The 17,258-nt window shown below is 34.4% G+C and overlaps 1 long non-coding RNA gene across 4 annotated transcripts in view; it reads right to left on the bottom strand.

The window, feature by feature from the left end:
- Positions 1-725: 725 nt before the first annotated feature.
- Positions 726-17,258, bottom strand: part of LOC125755212 (uncharacterized) — a 40,778-nt gene continuing 24,245 nt past the window's right edge. For 3 of the 4 annotated variants that reach the window (XR_007411085.1, XR_007411084.1, XR_007411083.1), the window contains 2 exons: positions 11,643-11,697; positions 726-846 (listed from right to left, as the gene is read on the bottom strand). This is a non-coding gene — a long non-coding RNA (uncharacterized LOC125755212). Of the gene's footprint in view, positions 847-7,990; positions 8,129-11,642; positions 11,698-17,258 lie in introns of those variants that run through there. The other variant, XR_007411082.1, reaches the window with a different exon arrangement.

Genomic DNA, 17,258 nt, shown 5'->3' with positions numbered 1-17,258 from the left:
CTTTCTACCAAAGATTCTCTGTCAAATTATTTGTATTTAAAAATCTACCTATTATTCCTAGGCAGCACTCACACCTTCTGTGTCTTCATGAAGTAAATAGCATTGAGGAAACTGTTGATTATGTTATGGCTAGTTTATAGAAACTAAAAGTGTAACAGAACAGCAACCGTTGCTACCTGCAGAGTTTGTGAATTAAAACATAATGCACTGGCTGTGTCTGATGGTTTAGAAAACAATAGGTCAGCATTTGCCAGTCATTAAGAAATAAGACTGTAAAGCACAGCATTATTCCAGAACCACCATGTGAAGGATTATTACACACAAATTGAGAAAGGCAAGTTAGGGACTATTGGAAATTACATGGCAATAGCTTCAATCACAATAATAAAACACCTTTTGATTAGTCATTATTCTAGTATCTTTTATGACATTTGACTCTCACAGTACCTATTTTTCATAGGGAAAATAATCTTCTTGCCATAATACCCTCTTTTCCCCACACAGAAATCCATATTACTCGTATCTACGTGGGAAATAATCCTGTCTCTAGTTGTTGGGGTTTAACGAACTCTAGTTCACAAACGATGCCACCCAGTCTCACCACACTGTGCCTACTCCTGCTCTGACTCTGAAGTGGGGTATCTATTTTGTCTCGTCATCAAGTTCCAGGTCAACTTTCTGGCTGCTTCTGACATGTCTAAGAACGCTTTGTGGAAACCAGTCTTACCTACGAGATAGCCTTTCTCTTGCCTTATTTCTGAACAGACTATCCAGCCTTTCATGCAGGATTCTGCTGCTCGGAGTCACATTGTGATGCCCACAGCATGGTGGTATGAAGCATAGAATCTGGAATCAGAGTGAAGTAGATTGCAACACTTAACACTTTATTTTTATTTTATTTTTTTTAATTTATTTATTTTATTTTTTTTTATTTTTTTCACTTAACACTTTATATACCAGTTTTCTTATCTGTCAAATACGAGTAACTAGTTTTTGCCTCACGCTTTCTTGCAGGTGATACTCCTACTGTCCTTACTGCAATGCTTACTATATGACGACTCATGGGATAGTAGCTGTTTCCTATTTCCATCCTTTATGCACTGTTAGTATAGTCTACTGTTCAGTTTCTTATACCAATCATTTCACTGGCCTGTTACCTTTTACATGTGACCATATTTAGTGAGTATTTATACCCAACTCAGTAGGTATAATATATTTTAAATTCTAGCTTCTCTCAAAGAAGAGAACTCATATATTTACTCATGTGTACTTAAGTTGAATGCAAATGAGTCCTTAGTTTATCAGTATATTATTGGCAGATAATTATTTTCTCTATATTACTTAATAGACTGGAACTTGCATACATCTTAAAATGCAAATCACAAGAAATAGAAAATTAGCCTGAATGAAAGTGGATATTATACTGGAAGCAAATAAGATAAAATGGGCAAGCCATTAAATATGGGTCTCCTTAGAAATAATTTAGTGTCTTTAAAAACAATACAATTATTATTACATATTCACATCCAACCATCATATTCAAATCACTGGTTAGTTTAGTTCATTTACATAGAACACTTCATTGAGTGAACAGAGTGTAAATAGAATGCAGATTTTGTAGACATTTTCTATGTTCATTTAAAATATGTTAAAGAAAAATCCTTAAAGTATGTAGGAAACCTTTTCAGAAAAGCTTTCCTATAGTGCCCTAGGATTCATTCCATAGTAGTTTATCATAATTCCACATTTATAAAGTGTTTTCAGGGAATAAGTTGACCCTTATAAGAATCTCATTAAAAGCAGTATTTCCATGTAGTTAAGCCAAAGTTCTAAAAGATGTTCTTTTTATATTTTGTCAATTTTTGTGGGGATCTTTCTAATAGATACTAAGGATCCTGCTTCCAAAAGTAATATATAACAAAGTTATCATTACCTTCCATGCAATTCTCTAGTGCTATTTATCTCAAAATAGGAAGACTCTAAGCCATTGTGGCCTTATTTATCTGTAGAAAATGTATCCAGGGTATGCTACACCTCCTGAAATAGATTAGATAATGATGATTCCATCCGTCTAGATATCTTGTTGCATCACACAGAAATGTGTATGGAAAGTTGAAATTGTGGTTCAATAGCTCAGAGATGAAGGACCTTGGTTATTGGTGACCCTTTAACCTCTGAAATACATAAGACAATATAATATTGCTTTTCTCATTTTCCCAGTTGGTATATTTTTGTGTTGATTCTTGGTTTTATAGAACACACTGTGTGATTTCTGCCAGAGTCCACAACTCTACCATTTACCATCCAATTTCTATGTTTGGTGGCATTCATAGCAGGAGCATGGTGAAACGAAGCAAGAGTGGGAATTCAATATTTATTATTAATGACAAGTGAATTTTGCTGCAATAAATTAGTTGGGCCAGCAATATGTCACTATTATATATAATAATAGAAGTTTTCATTAATCGTTCCTTTGGTACCGGTCATTTACCCACCATTAAGGAAGAGTATACAGTATAATTGGTTTCCCTGAAGCAATACTCTTTAAAATGTGAAGACAAACTAAGGATCATGGTTGAAAATCAGATAACTTGGAGGCAACAGTCCATATTGACAATGCTGATGGCAGTACTTACTCTGGGGATGCCTAGGTGGCTCAGTTGTTCACCATCTGCCTTTAGCACAGGGCGTGATCCCAGTCGGGGATGGAGTACAGCCTGGGGCTCCCTGCAGGGAGCCTGCTTCGTCCTCTGCCTATGTCTCTGCCTCTCTCTGTGTCTCAAGTAAATACATACATACATACCCAAACATGGTAAAAAGTAAATGACCATTGTAATGGTATAATCATTATTAATATATTTTTGCCTCCATTAAGAAAAATATTTTTAGAGATAAAGATTGATGAAGTTCTGGTTGTATTCAGAGTAAAACACCAAACATACAGGTAGTTTCCATTGGGCAGCTTATTACTGATTTTGGCACAGTTATCATAGGAATTTTCTTTGAACCTGGATCTCTAAAAATTCTTGATGGCTACTTTCAATATTTGAAATAGACTAGGGTAGCAACATGGTATATTCAAAGCTCTTGAATATGTCATAATTCATATGTCATCACTACAAGAAGATTATCTTTCACCATGTCTCCCAGTGCTCTGAAAAGCTCAGTGATACTTGTGGGCACTTATCTTCTGCTATCATGTGGTAGGTGGGGCCATAGGATCACAAAATTTTTATATCAAATAACCTCTAGGGGACCGTATCTACTACATATCTGTGATGGTCAATTTTTTTTAACAGGTCTGTTACATAATTGATATACAAAAAAGTGCATATTTTTAATGTATACAATTTGATGAGTTCAGACATAGGCAAACCTGAATGATACCATCACTACAATCAAAGTAAAAGATATTTCTAACACCTCCTAAAATTTCTGTGTGTGTGTGTGTGTGCGTGTGTGTGTGTGTTGGTAAGGACAATTAACATGAAACCTGCCCTCTTAACAAATTTTGCAATGCGCAATACTATATTGTCAACTACCCATGCCATGTTTTACAGCAGATCTTTAGAACTTGAATTCATCAGGTACAACTCAAACTTTATACCTATTGATCAACAACTCTCCCAGCCTTTGGCAACCACTATTTGTACTCTCTGTGATTTTGAGTTGGACCATTTTGGAAATATATAGGTAGAAGAATAAAGCATTTGTATTTCTGTGACTAGTTTATTTCTCTGAGCATAATGTCTCCCAGGTTCATCCATGTCACAAATTAGAGTATTTTCTTGTTTAAGGCTGCGTATTTTATCATATGCATATACCACAGTTTCTTTATTCGTTTATTTGTTGATGGATATTTAGATTGTTTCCATATATTGGCTATTGTGAATAGTTCTTCAATGAACATGAAATGCAGCAAAAGCAGTACTATGAGGGTAATTTATAGTAATAAACACCTTCATATAAAAAAGAAAAGCAGTGTCAAATAAACAACCTAACTTTACATCTCAAGGAACTAAAAAAAGAAAAAACAAATAAATGAAAACTTAGCAGAAGAAGTAATAAAGATTAGAGCAGAAGTAAAAAGAATAGAGACTAGGAAAACAATAGAAAAAGCCAATGAAAGCAAAAGTTGTTTTTTTTTTTTTGAAAAATAAACATAACTGACAAACTTTCAGCTCTACTAAGAAAAGGAAGAGTAAAGTGAATGAAATAAAAAATGAAAAAGGAGACATCACGATTGATATAATAAAAAGGATCATAAGAGACTATTACAAACAATTAATGCCAACAAATTGGATAATGTAGGAGAAATGGATATAGTCCTAGACACACAAAGTAACAACTGTGCATCATAAGAAATAGAAAGTATGAACAAACCAATAATGAACAAGGTGAATGAATAAGTAACTAAAACCTCCCAACAAAGAGAAACCCAGGACCAGATAGACTCATTAGAGAATTATACCAAATATTTAAAGAATAATCAATACCGGCCCCTCTGAAACATTCCCAAAAAACTTGAAGAGGAGATAACACTTCCAAACTGTGGTGATTAATTTTATGAGTCAACCAGGCTAGGCTATAGCACCCAGGGTATCCAGTTCTTGGTCAGGCACCAGTCTAGATATTGCTGTGATGGTAATTTTTTTAATGCGATTAACATTTAGGCAAGTAGGCTTTGAGTAAAGCAAATACACTGGGTGAGACTCAACCAAAAGTTTAAGGTCTTACAGAAAATAGTCCCTCAAGAAGAAGGAATTATGCCTCCCGACTGCCTTTGGACTCTTACATCAGTTTCTGCCTCAGCTTCCAGCCTTCTAACTGCTCTGCAGAATTTTCACTTGCCAACTCCTACAAACACATGAGTCAATGAGCCAATTTCTTAAAATCCACATATATATATATATATATATGGAAAAGTGTGTGTGTATATATATACTTTTCCATTTCTCTGGAAAACTCTAACTAATACACTCCATTCTCAGCAAACCTTTAGAGAAGTTAGCGTATAATATGTGAAAAATTCAAGGAATGAGGAGATGATATATTGTCTAGTGAATCCAGTGCAAGAGAGTGTGACCTTGAATTAGTGCTTTCATGTTTCTAAAGAAGTAATAAAAAAAAAGGAAAAGAAAAGAAAAAAAATAAAAGAAGTAATGATTGTAACTCACCCCTATGCTAATTAAGCCAGATCTATGAAGCATTCAGTATATAGGGATCAATTTTCCTGAGCTAGTATCCTCCTGGCACAAGCTGATATTAAATATTTTACTCAAAGAATAAGTTGTTGTAAGTGTATACTCTTCGGGCTTGCTCCAAGTAGCCCAGAATCTTAGCAAGAAAATAAAATCTTTTTCTCTCATAATATTGTAGACTTTTGTGATGTTCAAGTAAACAAGTTATCTTTGATGCAAAAGTTGTTTATCAGGGTTGGTCAGAGCAGAAAACTAGAAATGAAACGTCTAGGAATATCTGAAAAATCCTCAATCTTATGCTGTATTTAATTGATATGACTTGAGAAGACAGGCTGTGGTTTAGGAATTTCACCTTGGGGTTCTCAGAGACGTGTTTTTTTTTTATTGGTTGTCACAGAGGTAGTTGTAGGGTCACAGACTGCTGAAACCACATGAGGGTTCAGGTTAGAACATTCAGATATCATTCAGAAAATCATGATCCCTTTTCCATGAAAAAGTTCCAGAAATGAAAAATGGGCAGGATATTCTAGAACCCATCGGTCCTTTCAGAGCACTTTAGTTGGCTAGTAAATAGTAAGTAAGGAAAGGAAAGAAAGAAAGGAAAATAAACTCTCTTATCATTTCTCACTCCCAAATGGACACAATTCTAAAGTAGGAGGTATAATGTCACAAGACATTTGGTGGAGGACTTTAGGATCGTTCATTTAGATGACATAATCAGTGTTTACATTAAGATCAAGGTCTAGACAAAGCCAAGCCAGATTTTCTTTCCTTGTCTTTTAGGAAAACCAGCCTACTAAAGAGATGATGGAGAGCCCAGTGAAACTCTGTGCTAGGGTAGTGACATGTAGATTTCCTAGTCTTGGACTTGCAAATATAACTGATGGGAAAACAGACTCAATAATCACTGCAAAGTTGCCTTTGTTGTAGTGGTAAATGGAGGTGATGGTAGTGGTGGTAACAGCAATGACAATATGGTATTTAGAAGAGACGTGGAGTCTGGGGGTAGAATGGATCCTCCAAAATATATATTTCATATGCAAGTAATTGTTTGCATTATTTTAAAAAGGCATAATTACTGGGGACCCAAAAATGGGAATTTAATTAACATTTAATACATTTTATTCATATTAAGGAGAATAATTTTGAGGATTTTAATTGATCTTTCTAAGTGGTCCCCAACAATTTCTGAATGATCACTAAAATTACAGAATCACACATGCTGGCTTTAGAACCATGCTGTCTACCATATTGCAGTACTTACACACACACACACACACACACACACATACACTCACATAATAGTATCCAATAACATCGGCATTTGTAGTGTGCAGAGTAAAAAGATTAAACGGGACTGTATAACTAGTTCTGCTTTATATTGTTCCTTGGTATTGAAATGGAAATAAAATTCTGTGATTTGCAAGTGAGACGCTTTTTATTACATACTACAGAACTTTCTTTAATGTTTCCATTATTTTGCCTTCAGATAAATATGATAAAAGAGAAATAAGAGCATTGTGCAGTCCTGCTTAAATCTGAATTTAAGTTAATGGCATCTAAACTTTCTCACTTAGCCAGTATTCCATAACTTTCTACATGTATTACTTTAACGATATTAGCATTCGACCCTGTGTGATTGCATCACTTAAGAGGAGTGTTTCAGTGGCCAAAGACTGGGTTGCCATAGTTGACCCTTGAATGGCACAGGTTTGAAATGCATGGGTCCACTCATGTATGAATTGCTTATAGTTCAGTATTGCAAGTATATTTTTAACATTTTTCTTTAGCTTACTTTACTGTGAGAATAAATACAGTATATATACATGCCTATAACATAAAAAACATGTTAACCGACTGTTCTGCAAGGCTCCCAGTCAACAGTAGACCATGTAGTTAAGTCCTGAGAGTCAAAGTTTCTATGCAGATTTTCAACTGTGTGTTCCTAACCCCCACATTGTTCAAAAGTCAACTATAATTTATTGAAGTTCTTTGACTCATTTATCAGTCAGAAATCCATGTATTATTTTGGATAAGGCCACTAAATAAAATAGCTCTATATAAATATTATACGTGAATTCAACTGTCCAATTGATTTTGACGTGCACCGCAATTATATACAGCGAATTTTACTTCATCCGTTTTGCTATTTTTTTCACATTGTGTTTGATCTGCAAATTGATTTTGTTTTATGGTAAGTGGAAATAAGTGTTATTTTTTTTTAACCCAGACAGATATTACCTTGTTTTTTCCCAAAAGTATTTAATTTTTGTTTAGGATATATAATGTTTATATCACTAAAGTAAGACTTCAATTTGGAATTCCATTAGCTAAAGGAAGGAAAGTGATTTTAGGGGAAAGCCAAGGAATTTCAACTCCAAACAGCCCGATTTACAAATTTTGTATATATGGCATAGGTTGATAGTCTTATCTCCTTATTTTCTGTACTTTATAAAAGATTTTAAAATGTGGATAATATTAATAGGTCTTAGCCTGAACTTAAGTTATTATTACTATTATTATTAGGATAAGAAAGAGGGAATGATGGATTTTTTTAAAATCTGATTCTCTGTCTCTGAATGATTTGAACAAGGAAGAAAAACAAGCTTTATATTTTGGCTGTCAAGGCAATTGCTCAAATATAATTTTGTGGTTGAGTAACTCAAGAGTGGATTAGTTACAAAAGTTCCGATTTTTGGCATTTGCTGTTCAAAGGAACAGGAAGGATGCCTTGTTTCACAATGTGCATTTAAAAAACAATGTGGAAACAACAGCAATCTGCATCTCGTCACTTTATTGGGATTCTAAGCAATTCCGCAGTCTTCTTCTGCTTAAAGCTGCACAGACTGCAGGGCTCCAGATGTTTGCACGGAAGGGCATTTGCTTTCACCAACATTTTCCTGACCACAGGGGATTCCCAGTTGGCTCTGGACAAAGGCAACAGAGGCTTTGTGTCATTCCAGGTGTCATGCGGCTAACCCCTAGAGAGGCTGGGCTTTTTATGTAGTCTGCCTATTGCTTAACCGCCTTTCCCATGAGCAGATTTCTTTAGTGCACTCAGACAGTTTGCAGAGCTTGGCAATAAAATGCTTAAGTTAACATTATTAAGAAAATGTAAACACTGTTTTGATAGATGTCGTGAGTCTCCTCAAAGTACAGAATCAGTTGCAATGGAACAGCTGGCTACTTACTGATTTAAAAGGAACAGAGAGCCTGAATACGCTGTCTTTTATCTATTTCTTTCTCCAATAGAATTTGGAGATGTCCCAAGAGTAGTGGTTCAGACACTTGCTGTGATAAAAGGAAGGATCTATTATGTGATTAATAGATATTTCGATCTCAAATACAAGTTCGGCATCAATAAAGTCTGTATTTTTTTTTTTTTAGCTGAATTTGATCCTTCGTCTTTTATCTAGTTACTTCATGGAACTAATTATTTACAAATACAATCACTTTTCATATGAAATTTCATCATGATGCTAATCTCTTGACTACACACTTGGCTCATGAAGGTTTTCAAATTATATTTATTCTCAGAAGGTTGCTTTCATTTATTAGACATTTATTTTCATTCTTACGGTTGAGCTGGCTTATTCTAAGAATCTATTTTTCAGTGGCTTATAAATTTCCCTTTGGAAGGTCTCATCCTAGAAATGATAATTTTTTGAAATTTTAGAAAAATGCATTCATTAATTTTTAAAAATCAGTGATGGGTAAATGGAATGCTTAATTTCCTGAATACTATGCACATTGGTACTATCTTGTTTTCCAATTAGGGCTGAGCGTCTGGGGCCAGTATTCATAGTAGATATTTGGCTTTCCTTCCCTCCCAAAACAGCTCATAGAAGGTACAAATCTTATCAGTCACTCTATGTTCTGTTTTCTGAAACTCAAACAATAAGCAGCCTATAAGCTTTACCTGAATGTAAGTTCTTCTTTTCATCAGTCAGAAACAGACAAAAAGAAGCAATCTGGGACCTCATCAGACCCTGATTAAAAGGTTACTTCCCTCCACTAGGGTTTTTCTAAATCCTTATTCTTGTCTTTTGTTGGTTATCTACCATAATCTTCATTCTCCTTTTATGGTTAATTTTATTGGCTTGTCCTATGAATCCTACGGTGCCCTTTGAGAAACAAACGCTGTCAAGACCGATGAAATTCATTATAGGTCAAGATCTATTTTATTTGCCTTTGAGAAGCTATGATCATCAAGAAATAGAAGAAGCCATCTTGACAGCCTCTCATTGATAGACCTTTTTGGAGTTAGGGAGTCTGAAGACTGAGAGATGTCTCTGAATCCACAACTTATTCCTGACCAAGTGCTTCTTGGTAAACCTGAAGCAACTAAAACCACTCAATTCTCTAAAACATAAAACATGCTTTTCCCCCAGGCAGACCTTATTTATCACAGGTGAAATAAATGAACCATGATCGTTATGCTTCACAGTGCCAGAGTTTCTGTGATCTTGGTCTGATGTTGTGCATTTTGATTAAGAATATTTGTCCAGTTACACCTTGTTAAACTAGATTATCCTAGTCATTACTTGGCTAGTGAATTCTAGATATTTTTATTTTTTCCCTGCATGAATATATTGCTAAATTATAAGGGTTTTAGCAATTACATAACTGCTATATATATATATATATATATATATATATATATATATATATATATATAAAAGAGAGATTCTGAATTCAGTATTTGCCTGGCTCACATAGTTTGTTAGTGGCAAACTTGATATTTTAACCTGAGTTCCATCCAAAGGTCTAGTGTTACGTAGATGTAGATGTTGGAATGCTAATAAATTAATAATAATGATAATAATAACAACAACAATCATAATAAAACAAAACCAACACCAAAAGCAACACTAAAAATAGTATGCCTATGAAGAGTAATTCTATATTTTGTATATATTTTTCAGCTCCATTAATAATTGCAAGAAAGAGATTGCTTTCATTATAACAGCAGCATTATAGCAATTTTTTCTATTGTGTGAACAAGACTAACTTGTGAGATTTGGGTCCAAGTCATGGTTCCTCTATGTATGGCTAATCATCTTTAAAAATAAAAAGGTTGGTGGGATATTAGGTAATATTTCTTTCTAGTTTTGAGCTGCTGTGATTGATGATCTGAAGATAGTGAAAGTGATCTTTGAAATGTTTACAGCTTTTATTTAGGCAATTTTTATCTTCCAAAGATATATTTAAGTCACATAGCAAATCTATTAAGAAGTAAATAATAACTTATGCTAAATTTATGGAAGATGGTAGGATATAATCTTGATTAAAAATTTAAGTTTGAGACAAATTACATCTTTCAGAAAGTTATGGCACAGCTACACATATAAAAGATTTGTGGGAGAACAAGACTATAAACATTGAACAGTCTGGAAATATCTAATAAGGGTCCTATTGTCATGGTTTACAGTTCACTTAATGTATGTAGTTGATGTACATCTGAACATCTAAACTTCCCATAGAGAGAAAAAAAAAAAATTAACCTGTTACTTTTGTTATCTTGTTAGCTTACTGGGAAAAACCAAACCAATTTTCTTGTTTTCCAAGCATGAGTGAAAAACAAACACTTAAAAAAAAAAAAAAAAGCAAAACATACTTTATTATCACTTTCAGTAGATAGATTGATATAGACCTAAGATAGCTAGATAAATGTAGATGTACATATAGATAGAACTAGATTTACAGCTAACGATCAATATAGACAGGTATATAGATGTCTCTCTTTCTCTCTCTCTAGGTAGATAGAAAATAGAATATTAGCTTTGCTTTTTAATTTTTTTCACTCATCTATCTAAAAACACATATATAGAGATAGAGATGATATATATATATATAAATTTATATATAAAACATTATGTAACTATATAAATTTCATCCCCTATCATTCTCAGGATAGACAAACATGTTAGCTAGGTAGATTGATAGATAGATACTCTAAGGAATCTGCTTAGAATCAATTTGCAAGATACAGCAGAAAGTATCTACGTCCTAAATCCTTGACTAATGGCATTTGATCTATTTAACCATCCAACACAAGTTCAAGATACCCATTGAAAACTGTTACCATTAGCATGTAGGTTGTTCCATGTGTGAACTCTGCATTGTAACAGAAGAATATAAAAATCAGTGCAATAGAACACAATCCAAAAGGATATGCTCATGTTAACCCTGGAGAAATAGTCTTTCCCCTTATTTCAGAGCAGTGATAGATCGCACAGATATCACTATACTATTATGTTTCAAAATTCAGTATGAAAAAAATCAGATCTTTTGCACCTTATTATACAACTATGAAATAGGTGATAAACTCAAAATAACAGGTTTGAAAAATAAATTAAAGATTAAATGGATAAACAAACAATCATCCTGATCCTATTGCAGGCCTGATTGGATCTTTTAGAGATGGCTATTGCTACTGACCTTGTTGATGACCTTGTGAAACTGTCTCATCTGGATGAAGGTGACAGTGCTGTTACTGAAAGACACAAACAGATGCAAGTGGTAGAAGACAGGTTAAAAAATTCTATAGAAGTGCTCAGTAGTGCTCAATAACACCTGTTAGAAACAAAAATTTCTACCAAATAAATGCATATAGAAGAAACCTCATAAAATAAAAGCTGAATTCAGAGTTACGCATCTCCAAAATACCCATTTGTCATCTTATCTTCTTTCAATTTATCTTTATCTCTCTGAAAGGAAAATACTTCTACTGTTTCAGATTCTTTCTAAATTTAAATCTGCAAAGTCAATGGTTAAAGAATTTTATAAAAGCTGACAGTATAACTTAAAAGTTGCAGTCTATAGGAGTAATAGCACTAGCAAATCTATACATTGTATTTTTTTATTTCCTAGTAATCTTTACGCACACTATGTATATCACACACCTTCCATATGGGAGGTAGAGAAACTCTGGAAGTTGTAGACACTCACATCCGCTAGAGAGATGTGCAACTCCAAACTTCATCTTTTCTCTACATTTCTGGATTTCTTTTTTTCAATTTCATTTTGGTCCAGCTTTAGCTAACTAAATCATAGTTTTAAGTCCAGCTTGAAGGGCTGTATGAAAAGTGATATTCCCTTTGAAAGAGGGAGAAGATCGCTGCTCTGTAGAACTTGTCCCTGCCCATTTTCTGTGGGTTAAGTAGTAATGATGGGTCTCATCCAGATAGGCTCCTAAAAAAAGTTGGAGAATCCCTCTCTTTGTCCTTTATGTTTCAGTTGCTCAAATACGTACTTAGAATTGTGGACACCAGCTGTCAAATGTGGGATCACCAGATGTTCCCAAAGTAAGTGGTTACTATAGGCATAACAATTAAGTCCCAGGCTTGAATTTGTCAATTTGTGAAATATGAGTGGTATTATGAGGGAGCATCACCTTGCTAGCATTCCTTTTATTGCTCCAAAGAGAGCATTAATGCCTGTGGAGGCATATTCAGGACTCATGACTTAGATTGTTTCTATTTATGGAAGCGTAGATTAAAATGTACCCTCTGTGGAACAGAATACCATAGGCTGGGTAGCTTACACAACAAGTATTTATTTCTCATAGTTCTGGAGGTTAGAAGTCCAAGATCAGGGTGCCAAACATGGGAATATTCTGAGGAAGGCCCTCTTCCTGGTTTACAGTCAGCCATCCTCTTGTATCCTCACAGGGTTGAGATTGAAAAAAAGAAAGAGAGAGCCCACAAACTCTTTGGTGTCTCAACTTATGTGAGTTATAATACCCACATGGGGGCTCCATCCATATAACCCAATTACCTCCCAAAGGCCCCATCTCCTAATGCCATCCCACTACCTACTGGGGTTAAGGTTTCCACATGTAAACCTGAGAAGAGGGAGATGAAGACATGCAATCCATAATAAAATGCTATGATCAAAAAATAAAAATGCTTGACTCTTATAAACAGAATGACAATATCATGGTCTTTTCAGAGCAAGCAATATCTGAGAAGGTTAACATATTTGAGAACATTCATCCAATATGAATGAAGTGCATCTGCCTCACTTTATAGTCAATTTAAGGGGAAGAACAACCATCACTTAGTTGAATCTCCCTGTAGTGTCCACTGTAGTGTATTTATCTATTAAGACAAAAGGTTATATCATCTACGATCTGACTTTTAGAATACATAGCATGGAATAAAGAAAGCATACAGAAGTAGGAGGTGGACTACTGTCAACTGAGCCCCTTTTATACACTAGGCTAAGTAATCAGTACTTTAAATTACTATCTATTGTAATACAATGTCACGATCTCATGTAATGATCTATTAAAAGGCTCTCACTCTCAGCCATGATGAAATAATAGAGAAACAAACACGATATAAAACGGTGATTGGCAGACAGCCACATCCAATGGCTTTCTGTTGGTGGTGAGATCGATTCAGAGTTTATGGCTAAAATCTTGAGTAGAGTATTGGAGAGAAGTGGCTGCAGAGGGTGTTGGTATATCAGAGTGGCTTCTTGAGATTTTGGCTGAAGTTTGATTTGTGCATGTATGCGAAGAAGATACCAAGATCTGGGAAGTACCACCAGAAAGTAATAGAGGGGGAAAAAAAATCAGAGTTCACACAGAGCCTAGAATACTTTTTATTCCCCTCAGACAGATGAGAATGAACTTCTAATATGTGGTGTATAAGATAGAGTTCTCATAAAGTTTCTGCCATAAAAAGGATTTTGCTGCAGAGGTGAGGAAATGCTAGCCCTAAAATAAAGGCCACTCAAAATTCCTGCTCAGAAGACTTGAAAGGAAATCATAGGGGACTCAAACTAATTACAAGAAATTTAACTACATGACGGGAAAGAAATATTACATTAGTGAGAAGAATAAAATATCTGGCAACCAGCAAGGTAGCACATTTGATATCAAATTAAAAATGATTCAGGTTTGCACAAAACAAGAAAATTCATAGCCAGGAGAAAAAGCTTTAAATTCAAATAGACCCAGAAATAACAGAGATAATGAAATCAACACATTTAAAGCATTAAAAGTCTTTATAAGAGTTTTCATATGTCCCAGAAGGAAAAAATAAATGTATGAACATGATAGGTATAGAAGATTAAAATAAAAACGCATGCAAAATAAAATTTAAAAAAAATATTTGAAGTAGAAAATCATAATCATGGAAAATTTACAGCAAATTGGAAACCACACAAGAAAATATTAGTGAATTTGAAAGTCTGGCAATAGAAATATCCAAACATTAAAAAAACAAAACAAAAAAAACACTGGATAAAATAAACAGAGCTTTAATGAACTATAGGACATTATCAATCATTTTCATATATGTGTATTTGGTATTTCATAGAAAAAAGCAAGATACAGAAACAAAGGAAGGGTAAGGGATAGAAATATTTTAAAATATTAAAAACTATAAACCCACAGATCCAAGACATTCACAGGATTTCAAGCAATATAAATAAGAAGAAAATCAAAATCACACCAGTGTATATTATAATCAATTATGTGTAAATTCATGGTAATAAGTCATTTTTTTAAAAAATGAGAAAAAAAGTGACAGGTTTTATGTGAAGAAAAAAATTATAACAGACTTCTTGTTAGAACTATGTAAACCAGAGGACAATGGAGTGACATTTTTAAAATATTGAAATGAAACAAATAAGTATATTTTTTAAAATTGAAGTAGATGTGAGTTTTTCCCTAGATAAGCAAGGCTTAGATAACTAATGAAAAACGTAGGAGTATTTTATTTTGTGGGTTCTTTTTTTAAGATTTTATTTATTTATCCATGAGAGACACAGAGTGAGGCAGTGACATAGGAAGAGGGAGAACCAGGCCCAGTGTGGGATTCAATCCCAGGACCCGAGGATCACACCCTGAGCCGAGGAAGACACTCCAACACTGAGCCACCCAGGTGCCCAGCATAAGAGCATTTTAATAAATATTAATGGAATCCTTTGCCTGAAAGAAAAATCTAACTGATGAAAATTTTAATCTACACAAACAAAGAAGAGGATAAGAGAAAGTAGATAATGTGGGTCACTATAAAAGACATTTTTATCTCCTTTAAAAAACTATTCAAAAAGTAATTAATTCTTTCTTCAATTTTTTTTTAATTTAAATTCAATTTAGTTAACATATAGCATACTATTAGTTTCAGGGGTAGAATTTACTGATTCATCAGTTGAATATAGCACCCAGTGCTCGTTACATCACACGCCCTCCTTAGTGCCCATCACCTGATTACCCCATACCCGCCCCCCACACCAGCCCTCCAGAAACCCTCGGTCTGGTTGCTAAAGTTGAGTTTCTTATGGCTTACCTCCCTCTTTGTTTTCATCAAAAACATATTTTTCATCAAAAATGTATTTTATTGTTCCTTCCCTTCTCCTATGTTCGTCTGTTTTGTTTCTTAAAGTCCATGTATGACTGAAATCATTTGTTGTGTTTCTCTCATTGACATATTTTGCTTAACATCATACCCTCTAGTTCTATTCATGTCCTCACAAATGGCAAGATTTAATTTTCTTTATGGCTGAGTAATATTCCATTATAAGTCTACTTCTTTATCCATTCATCTGTCAATGGACATCTGGATTCTCTCCATATTTTAGCTATTGTGGACATTTCTGCTATAAACATTGGGGTCCAGGTGCCCTTTTGAATCACTATGTTTGTATCCCTTGGATAAATACTGAGTAGTGTGATTATTGAGTCATATTGTCTATTTTTAACTCTTTGGGGAACCCCCACACTGTTCTCCAGAGTGGCTGCACCAGTTTCCATTCCCACCAACAGTGAAGGAGGGCTCCCCTTTCTCCACATCCTCACCAATATCAGTTATTTCCCTAGATGTTCATTTTAGCCATTCTCAATGGTGTGAGGTGGGAACTCATTGTGGTTTTGATTCATATTTCCCTGATGCCAAGAGATGATGAACATTTTTTCATGTGTCTACTGGCCATCTGGATGTCTCCTTTGGAGAAATGTCTGTTCATGTCTTCTGCCCATTTCTTGACTGGATTTTTGTTTTATGGCTGTTGATTTTTAGATTTTGGATACCAACCCTTTATCTGATAAGTCATTTGCAATTTTTTTCTCCCATTCGATAGGTTGCCTTTTAGTTTTGTTGACTGTTTACTTTGCTGTGCAGGAGCTTTTTATCCTGATGAAGTCCCAATAGTTCAATTTTGCTACTGTTTCCCTTGTCTTTGGAGACATGTCTAGCAAGAGGTTGCTGTGACCAGGGTCAAAGAAGTTGCTGCCTGTGTTCTCCTCTAGGATTTTGATGAATTCCTGTCTCACATTTAATCTTTCATCCATTTGGAGTTTAATTTTGTGTATGGTATAGGAAAGTGATCCAGTTTCATTCTTCTGCATGTGGCTGTCCAATTTTGCCAACACCATTCCTTTGACTATTTGGGGCCTTTTTGGTTCCATACAAATTTTAGGATTGTTTGTTTCAGCTCTGTGAAAAATGCTGATGTTATTTTGATAGGGATTACATTGGATGTGTAGATTGCTTTAGGTAGTATAGACATTGTAATATTTGTTCTTCAGATCCATGAGCATGGGATGTTTTTCCATTTTTTGTGTTTCCCTTAATTTATTTCATAAGTGTTCTATAGTGTTCAGAGTACAGATCCTTTACTGCTTTGGTTGTGCTTATTCTTAGGTATCTAATGGTTTTTAGTGCAATTGTAAATGACATAAATTCCATGATTTCTCTTTCTTCTGTTTCATTGTTAGTGTATTGAAATGCAACTGACTTCTGTGCATTGATTTTATATCCTATGACTTTGTTGAATTCCTGTATCAGTCCTAGCAATTTTTTTGTGGAGTATGTATTTGGGCTATATACATAAGGTATCATGTTATCACTAAAGAGTGAAAGATTGAGATCTTCCTTGCCAATTTGGATGCCTTTTATTTATTTTTGTTGTCTGATTACAGAGGCTGAGATTTCCAATACTATGTGGTGAGAGTAGACATCCCTGTCATGTTCTTGACCATAGAGGAAAATTCTCAGTTTTTCCCCATTGAGGATGATATTCACTGTGAGTCTTTTATATATG

Source organism: Canis lupus, chromosome 6 (genome assembly GCF_003254725.2).
Source record: "Canis lupus dingo isolate Sandy chromosome 6, ASM325472v2, whole genome shotgun sequence".
NCBI classification, from domain to species: Eukaryota; Metazoa; Chordata; class Mammalia; order Carnivora; family Canidae; genus Canis; species Canis lupus.
The sequence above is the reverse complement of the archived record's forward strand: the minus strand, read 5'-3'. Positions and strand labels throughout refer to the sequence as shown.